Genomic DNA, 9,591 nt, shown 5'->3' with positions numbered 1-9,591 from the left:
CCGCGGCATGCCGCATTTGTGATATTGATCGCTGGACTCCTGACCGCGGTATCTACAACATTGACCGCTGGACCCCTGATCGCGGTATGTCGGGTTTGGGATGTTAACTGCTGGATACTTGGCCGTGGTATGTGTGATAGTGACCGCTGGACTTTTGGTCTCGGCAATTGTGTGTTTGATTTTCTATGTGTGTGAGACGGAAATGTTTTTCAAAAAAATAAATAAAGCAGTTTGGTATTCTGATTGCCGTATCTGTCTTCCGGGATCTGATGTATATGCTTATGACTCTGCATGCAAGATTCATTCTGTTACGCTTCTGTACCTCTGACTCTGGTTACGATTATGTCAGCCATTTTCTGTGCCCCGATCCGTATGGTGATTCTGCTCGCTATATCTCTGTACTTTTGGTTCGGACTATGATTATATTTGTTATATTTCCGCTTTACATACTCAGTACATTTTCCGTACTGACCCCCTCTTCTTCGGGGGCTGCGTTTCATGCCGCGCAGGTACTCCCAGGTGAGTTGAGGACAGTATAGAAGATGTTCTAGTACAGATGGCAAGCTCCATTTGTTCCCGGAGTGCTGCCAAGTCAGAGTTTGTATGTTATGCTTTCTGGATTATGTTAGAGACTTTGCAGACGGCATCGTGGGTATTGGTTGTCAGTCTGTAAGCGGCTTCGTCAGCCGATACGTCGGTTTGTGTTATGTACTGAATTTTGTAAGATCATAGGTTTGTTCAGCTTGGAAGCTACAAGAAAGAATATTTTAGAAAAAAATTTACTATGTATTTTATCTTATTTGATTTAAAAAGTTTGACGTGATTGTGTGTGCAGCAGGAGTCTGAGGGTTCGCTCGGCCCTAAGTAAGGGGCGGGTGCCCATCACACCCTAGGGATATTGGGGTGTGACAGTGATCAACATGGATTTTATTGTGGGGTTACCTCGTTCTCGGGGCACGTATGATTCCATATGGGTGATTGTGGACAGACTAACAAAAGCAGCTCATTTTCTTCCAGTCAGAACCACATACTCAGCGGAAGACTATGCAAGGTTGTCTGTCAAAGTAATTGTGTGACTCCATGGTATATCGTTATCCATAATCACAGATAGAGGAGCGCAATCTACAGCCAAGTTCTGGAAATCATTCCAAGAAGATCTAGGTACCCAAGTGAAGCTTAGCACGGCATTTCATCCGCAAACAGATGGGCAAGCTGAACATACTATTCAGACTTTGGAAGATATCCTATGGGTATGTGTTCTAGATTTCGGTGGTGGTTGGGATGATCACTTGCCTCTAATCGAGTTTGCATACAACAATAGTTACTATTCTGGTATTCAAATGGCTCTGTATGAAGCTTTATATGGAAGGAAGTGTAGGTCCCCAATTGGATGGTTTGAAATAGGAGAAGTACAACTAATAGGCCCTGAATAGATTCAGCAAGCGGTAGAAAAAGTCAAGGTGATCCGAGATCGATTGTTGACAGCCTAAACTCGCCAAAAGTCTTATGCGGACAACCGCCGGCGAGACTTGGAATTCCAAGTTGATGATTGGGTATTTTTGAAGGTATCGCCAATGAAAGGGGTGATGAGATTTGGCAAGAAAGGGAAGTTAAGTCATCGATACATTGGACCCTATGAAATTCTCCGCAAGGTGGGTCATGTAGCCTACGAATTGGACTTGCCTTCAGAGCTTGAATCTATCCATCCGGTTTTTCATGTCTCCATGCTCCGCAAGTGTGTTGGAGATCCTACAAGGATTGCCCCAATAGATCATGTTCAGGTGATAGAAAGGCTAGCATATGAAGAAGTTCCCATTGCCATCTTAGACAGGCAAGTACGAAGGCTTCAAAATAAGGAAGTAGCTTCAGTCAAAGTGTTGTGGCGAAACACCAACCGAGAAAAAATAACTTGGGAGGCGGAAGAGAAAATGAAATCCACATACCCGCACTTATTCCAACCCCCAAGAGAGATTCAAGATGAAACACTAACATCATTAGGTATGTATGCTTACTTTTCATGCTTTTGGTCATGTGTGGCCAATTTACATTGCTATTGTGTTGTGGCCCTATGAGGCAATATTATTATGGGTTGTTTTGATAGGATGGTAGTGCCGTATTACAGAGGAAACTCTGGCGAAATTTTCGTAGAATTCCCAAGTTCCAAAAGGGGGAAGAATGTTACACCTTGGAAAATTCCCCATTAACGTACAGTGAATATGTTAGCGAAGGGAATGACGTATAAGACATTTTGATAAGTATGAAATAGCATTTGATGATCCTAATCGAGATACAAAGACATTTGACGCAAGGGAAGAAGGTTGTCAAGGGAAGTAAAGGATATGTTGCGTGTCGGGTAAGAATTATAAGCGACGAGTTAACAATGGAGTAATGATTTCTTAGAGAAGAGTGATAATGTCCCTTAGGTTGATATTGGTGTTAAACAAGTGTCAAGAAGGTTCCATAAGGATCGGAGATCAAACGAGTCGACGAGAATGAAATCGGAATAGCTGGGCATTATACGGCCCAACATACTGGCCGTATAAATTATACTGGCCATATGTTAGGCCGTATATTTAGCCAAGATTGGCAACCCTCACTGGATCAAACATACGGCCAGACATACGGCCCGTATAAAATGTACGGACCGTATGTTGGTCCGTATATCTCGGTCGGGACAGATTTTAAGTGTTAAATATATGGACCCTCTCTCATTATTTCATTTCATTTTCCACTCACCACACTTCAAGAAACCTCTAGAACTCTCTCCATTATTCATCCACAAGAAAACAAGATAAATCTATGATCAACTACATCAAACCCACAAAATCAAGTGTAGAAAACATATCAAAGTTCATCTTAGTCAAGAAATCCTAAAGGAAGTGTGCTAGGGATTTTGTGCAAGAAGAGGATTCCCACTCAAGGCTTATTCATACATTATCTAAGGTGTGTTTTATGATCATTCTTTGTTGTTTAAGGTGTTGAAAGTTAAAAACACATGGATTGTAGAAAGATATAGAAAGTGGGTCATAAATGTGGGAATAGTGACATTGTTGGGTGAAGGTTTGGATTGAATTATGAATATTGGTATGTTATGGTTGTAAGTATGTTGTGAATGACATTTAGACCATGGAATAAGTATGGTATATGAGAAAACGCGATAGTGAACTATAACCACAATTATGGAGAAATTGAAGAGGAATTGTGAAATGCGGATAATGTAGATGAATGATGATTGTTGTCTATTATACTGTGAATGTTATTATGAATGTTTGGGAGTAGATATAGAATATGGGAAAAAAGTTGTATAAACAAAGAAAATTCTTCCCAATTTTCTTTAGCTTTAGTAAGCACATTTAAGTGATCGATTAGCTAATGTTAATGCAAATTCTCTTTAAGGTAGAAACGTGGGCATCGAAGGAGAACAAGCAAGCGATAGATTAGTTAAACACAAAAGGTATGTGAGGCTAGTCCTTTATTTCTATGGCATTAATCCTATGGTATGAGTTTTCCTTCTTCTTCATGAAACTCCTATATCCCGGAAAGCAAAGAGTCTATGTTCATGAATAGCCATAAGAGATAAGAGATACATTACGAACCCAATAACGATGAGTTAAGTATAGAGATTCTAGAGTCCATGATATGATGTTGTTTATTGTATACACTCACCTTATATATTATTTCCTTCAAGGTGAGGCAAAATGCTTATGAATGGTCCATAATGGAAATCGGGGGTTCACGACCTTATGTCACCCCGATGGAGTATAATTGTCCTAAGTTCCCAGTCATGCATTATAATAATAGTATGATGAGAATATGATAAGTCTATGAGATGAGTACATGTTCATGATATTACACCGCGCCTATATGGCCGGGCAGACACCGCCAAGGCGGGTAGGGTATACACCATGTCTGTATGGCGTGGGCAGACACCACTAGTGGGCAGCATGAGATGGTACCCCGGATGCTGGATGCCGGATGCCTTGACACAGGCTATTGATTATCACACCGTACCTATATGGGCGGGCAGCTTATACATTTATGCATATATGATATGATGACGATTATGAAGTAAGCCAGCATGTGTTACTTCTTTTATAAGTGACAGTCAGATACAGTTGCTCCTTATTGATGCGTCTTTTATCTCTTTGATGTATTATCATTACTTATGCCTCTCATACTTAGTAGAATGTTCGTACTGACGTCCATTTCCTTTGGACGCTATGTTCATGCCCACAGGTAGACAGGGAGGTGAGCATGATCCAGACTCGTAGGAGCTATTAGCTGACTTGAGAGCACTCTATTGTTCCGGAGGTGCCTTTGATTATTCTTTTGTGTACATATGTATATTTTGGGCACGACGGGGTCTTGTCCCGTCTATATGTCTAGTACTCTAGTATAGGCTCGTAGATACCCATGTGTGGGTAGTATGGTCTCACGATGCTACGATTGTGTATATATATTATTATTTTGATAGCCGAAGGGCTTATGTATATAAAATTAATTATGTTTTCAAATGAAAAATGGTTGTCTTATGATTATGAGTATATGTATGGGAAAGAAGCGTGTAATGACTATGACGAGTAAGGAAATGAGTGGTGCTCGGTGGTTAGCCCCGGGTACCCAGCACAGCCCATAGTCGGGTCGTGACATTATCAGGTCATGGTCCTCATCCATGTGCAAAGAAAAAAAGAAACCTTAATACCTAAGCTATTCAGGACTTAACAAAAACATGACCAAACCTACTTCATTTCACCATTCTCCTACTACTTTAAATTTGTTAAATTGGACACTTAAAGTCACCTATTAAACTAGGTCTGTCCATGAAGGAATGTCAATGCAGATGCAAGAGTTTATAGCACACTAGCTTACTTTCATAACACAAGTTGTTTTACCAATTGGATGGGACATATAATAGGGGCTGGGGGGAAAAATAAAGAGATCAAAGGTAAAAGAACAAATTTTCAAATTCTTGACAACTATTTTCTCCTAATGTTTACATCTTTCACTCCCCAAAGCAGCCACTAATCAGGTTAAGAACTGACAACCACCTTGTTAGCTGGCAAAACTAATTAGATTTATCTTAATCAACTTCAAGTATGGCCTGGTCTTAAAGGTTTACCCTTTTTGTTTTCTATTTCCACCAGACCCTTTAGGACTTAGAGATAGACTAGTTTCAATATGTAAGACTTGTAATGTGAGTACACCAAGACAAGTTTGTAAACACCATATGTCACGACCCAACTAGGGGCCGCGACGGGCACCCGGTGCTAGCTCACCCGGGCACCTGGTGCTAGCTCACCCGGGCACCCCTTAGTGTACCTTTACACTTACATCTAGGTGAGCCACATATTTAAGCATACATTCCTATTCATTAATCATACGAGTCCCATTGGACAACGATACCTTTATATCATCATTGGCATCTATGCCTTACCAATGTACATAAGCCGACAAGGATACAAAATGATATACAAAACATAGACCGACAAGGCCAAACACATCTGACCATATACACATGTCTATGAGCCTCTAGGGAGAGTATGTCATAACATATAGGCGGGACAGGACCCCGATATTCCCATAATTATGTACACAAAAGAATAAATACCCAAAAGCTATAGCTCTGAATGAAAAAGAGCTCCGCTATGTAGTCCCTGAGAATTTAGCTATGGATCAACTTTGTCTCCCTGGGCACCTGCGCGCATGACGCAGCGTCCACAAACAAAAGGACGACAGTATGAAGAATGTACTGAGTATGTAAAGCATGATCAATATCAATATAGAAGCATAATAAGCAACATAAGAAATAGCATAAGATGGGAAATAGTCGTATCATCGTCATGAGCACTTACTTGCTTCTCATAGGGACCTTCCATTTCTAACGCGTATTCGTGTACATTCATCCATGTCCGTATCCGTACTCATTTACATTTCATATCCATAATTATGTTCATATACGTATTCTTATTCATATTCGTATTCATACTCATGTCTATATCATATACATATCCATAGCATATACATAACATTTACATAGCATGCCCGACCACGAAGGTTTGGTGTTTCATACATACTTGGCGAACCAAGGCTCAAGGTTACACATACCTGGCCCTACCAAGGCTTTAGGGTTATCCGTACCATCTGTAGAGGTGTGCGCGCGTTACATAATCATATACATATTCTACCCGGCCTTATAAGCTCGGGGTTCCATATTACATATATAGTTACATATACATAATAGCTCATAAGCATCTATACTATTAACGTCACTATCATCATCGTCATCGCTATCGCTATCACTATTATCGTCATTCATTACATTTATCTTTATAGGCTTACTCGTCATATGAGGAACTTAGTACAATCGTAGCATATCAAGAATTGTGAGCTTAATAGCTCGGAAGATCGAATCGCTTGAAGGACATCATAGACTCATAGTAGATTTAGATGTTTGGCCAAAGAACCATGCCTTATGAAAGAAGGGTTAGCCTTACATACCTTTCCGTTCAACTATTTACCACTTGCACGTTCTCCTTCAACGCTTGTGTTTCTACCTTCATTGAAGTCATACTATCATTAGAAATCGATAGCTAGCATACACGATTAAAACTAGAGAAAATCGAACATCATCTCCTTTATTTATACAACATTCCTCTATAGCGTATATCAACTCCCAAACGTCAATAATACATTCACAATATCATAACAATAGTCCTTATTCATCCACATTATCCACATTTCTCAATTCACTTTCAATCACCCATATCCATTGTCATAACACACGACTACGTTTATTCACAACACATCAAGAATCCTGACTCAATTCAAGTTATTACTCAAAATGACACTATTCCACATTCATGACCCATTTTTCTATACTCTTCTACAATCCAAGTATTTCATCTCTCATATACCTTAAACAGCATAGAAATACCATAAATCTTACCTTAGATGTTGTAGGAACAAGCCTTGGTTGGTAATACTTCACTTGAGAAAAAACCCTAGTTCATCTCCAATGAGATTTCTTGACTTGAATGATCTTTAATGGGTTTTCTTACACTTGATGCACTCAGTTTATGTTGTTGATCACTAATAACTCTTGAATCCTTGTGGAATAAAGGTAGAGAGATGTTTTAGAGAGAAGGGGTGTGACATGGAAGTGAAATGAAATAACACTTGGATCCTTTATTTAATGAACCATTCAGTCCCCGACCAGATATACGCACCAACATACGGTCTGTACATTTTATACGGGCAGTATGTTTGGTCCAGAGAAGTATGTCATTCTGGGGTAATTATACGGTCCTAACATACGGACCATATAATTTATACGGCCAGTATGTTTGGCCATATAACCCCCAGTGTTCCGAAGCTCGTTTTCGTCGACTCGTTTGATCTCTTATCCTTATGGAACCTTCTTAGCACTTGCTTGACACCTCAATACCAATCTAAGGGACGATATAACTATTCACGACCCAACCCTGTGGGCCATGACTAGTGCCCGAGCTGGACACCCATATGTACCTGTCAAACATAATCGGACTGATCAACAATCACATCGTAATAACATACGCAAGCCGACGAGGCTGCCACTGTATATATCATTATACTACGCAAGCCGACAAGGCTGCCACTACATATCAGTATATTACGCAAGCCGACAAGGCTGCCACTACGAAACGATAATATATGCAAGCCGGCAAGGCTGCTACAATGACAGAACATCCACAACTATATAGACACAGCTGATCAAATCTGTATACAACCCACACACATGTCTACAGACCTCTAAGAGTATCAACAGTGAAATATGACGGGACAGGGCCCCGTCGTACCCCTGAACAAACATATATATTTATACACCAGAAGGTCTGTACAAAAATCTAGGCTCCGGAACAACGGAGCTCTACAAGACAACTGAAAGGGAATCCTAAGCTGGGGGACCACCAAATCGAGCGTCTGTACCTGCGGGCATGAAACACAGCCCCCCCGAAGAAAGGGGGTCAGTACGGAATATGCACTGAGTATATAAAGCATGAAATACAGTAAGAAGGATCATAACTGAAATAAGGAGTACAGAAACAAGTACAATGTCCAGAATACCAAAACACTTGCCCTTTTGAAACATAAATCATGCATGTCAATCTCATATATCATACCCGGCCCATTATAGGACTCGGTGAACATGGTCGTCACCCCGTCTTTGGCGCCATAACACAGCATAACTCCAAAAACACATCATAACGCCATAACACAGCATAACTCCATAAACACATCATAACGCCATAACACATCATAACTCCATAAACACAGCATAACGCCATAACACAACATAACTCCATTATATATATATATATCATATTTCGGCCCTCTAGTGAGGGACTCGGTGAACAATACAGTGAGACTGTGCACGATAACATACCTGGCCCGGGACTCGGTGAAAGACATATTGAGGCATGCACGAGCAGAGTAGTGAGCAACCATATGCAATTTAAAACATTATCAAGACTCAAACAGAATAAGAAGAAGGGATTTACACCTGAGTATCAATAGCGACAATCATATCAAATATCCCTCGAATGTCATCATAAATAATATCAAAAGAGCCTTAGGAACCATAGACATATGTCAATATAGTATGAAACAGCTTATAGAAGTCAAGGACATCAGTTATCGTAGAGTTTCTAGGAATAGGAGCTTATATATATCGACTATTATCCACGTATAGGAAACTGGAGAGGGAAGCTCAATCACTTAAGAGTTCTAACATCAAGAAGTGAATAAGAATCATGAATCACACTCAAGACTTATGAATAGGATTACCCCAAAGCTCATATCATTCATCACTTAAATCTAAGACATGCCAAAAGAAAGAAGGGACAACTTTACATACCTGTTAATGACTAATCGCAAACCCGTTCGCTTCGTCGCCCCTTTAGCCTATTTAATATAAAAGTAACGCTATCGTTAGTACTATACTTTCTAGTTCGTAATTCCGCAGCTCATCGCTTATAGAACTTATTCTTTTAACTCATACTTTCTCGTTTAGGGTTTTTCATTAGTTAAGGACTAAACGAAAATCGGGCAGCATTTCCCCTATACATTCACCTAACCCGAATTTTCAATTATTCTCCTGCTATCACAGAAATACCAACAATAGAGATATACATACAAAATTCTTACAATTCAGCCCATAACAATTCCAACAACTCAACAACCTTTCTGAATCCATTTCAACCCACAATTTCATATAACAACAATTTTATGCATTTTCTTACTTCCAATTTCGTCCAATCCAATTTTAATAATTCCATTACAACACTATTAACCCAATTACACCACAAAATAAGAAGATCTTACCTAAATTTTCTCAGAGGAATTTCTACGCTCAATTGCTCCAATTTTACAATTTCTTCTTCCCCAACTTAATATCCAATGTTGCTATCACCTCCTTGAACTTGTAATGCACTTGGAACTTGATCAAAACATTCAAGAATCAAAAAAATTCTTTAACACCATGGCTGGCCGGGAGCAGCCATGGATGATTTGTGATTTTTCTTAAGGTAATTTTCTTGAAAATGAAATCAAAGT

This window comes from Lycium barbarum, chromosome 1, assembly GCF_019175385.1.
Source record: "Lycium barbarum isolate Lr01 chromosome 1, ASM1917538v2, whole genome shotgun sequence".
Lineage (NCBI taxonomy): Eukaryota > Viridiplantae > Streptophyta > Magnoliopsida > Solanales > Solanaceae > Lycium > Lycium barbarum.
Note: the sequence above shows the minus strand (reverse complement) of the source record.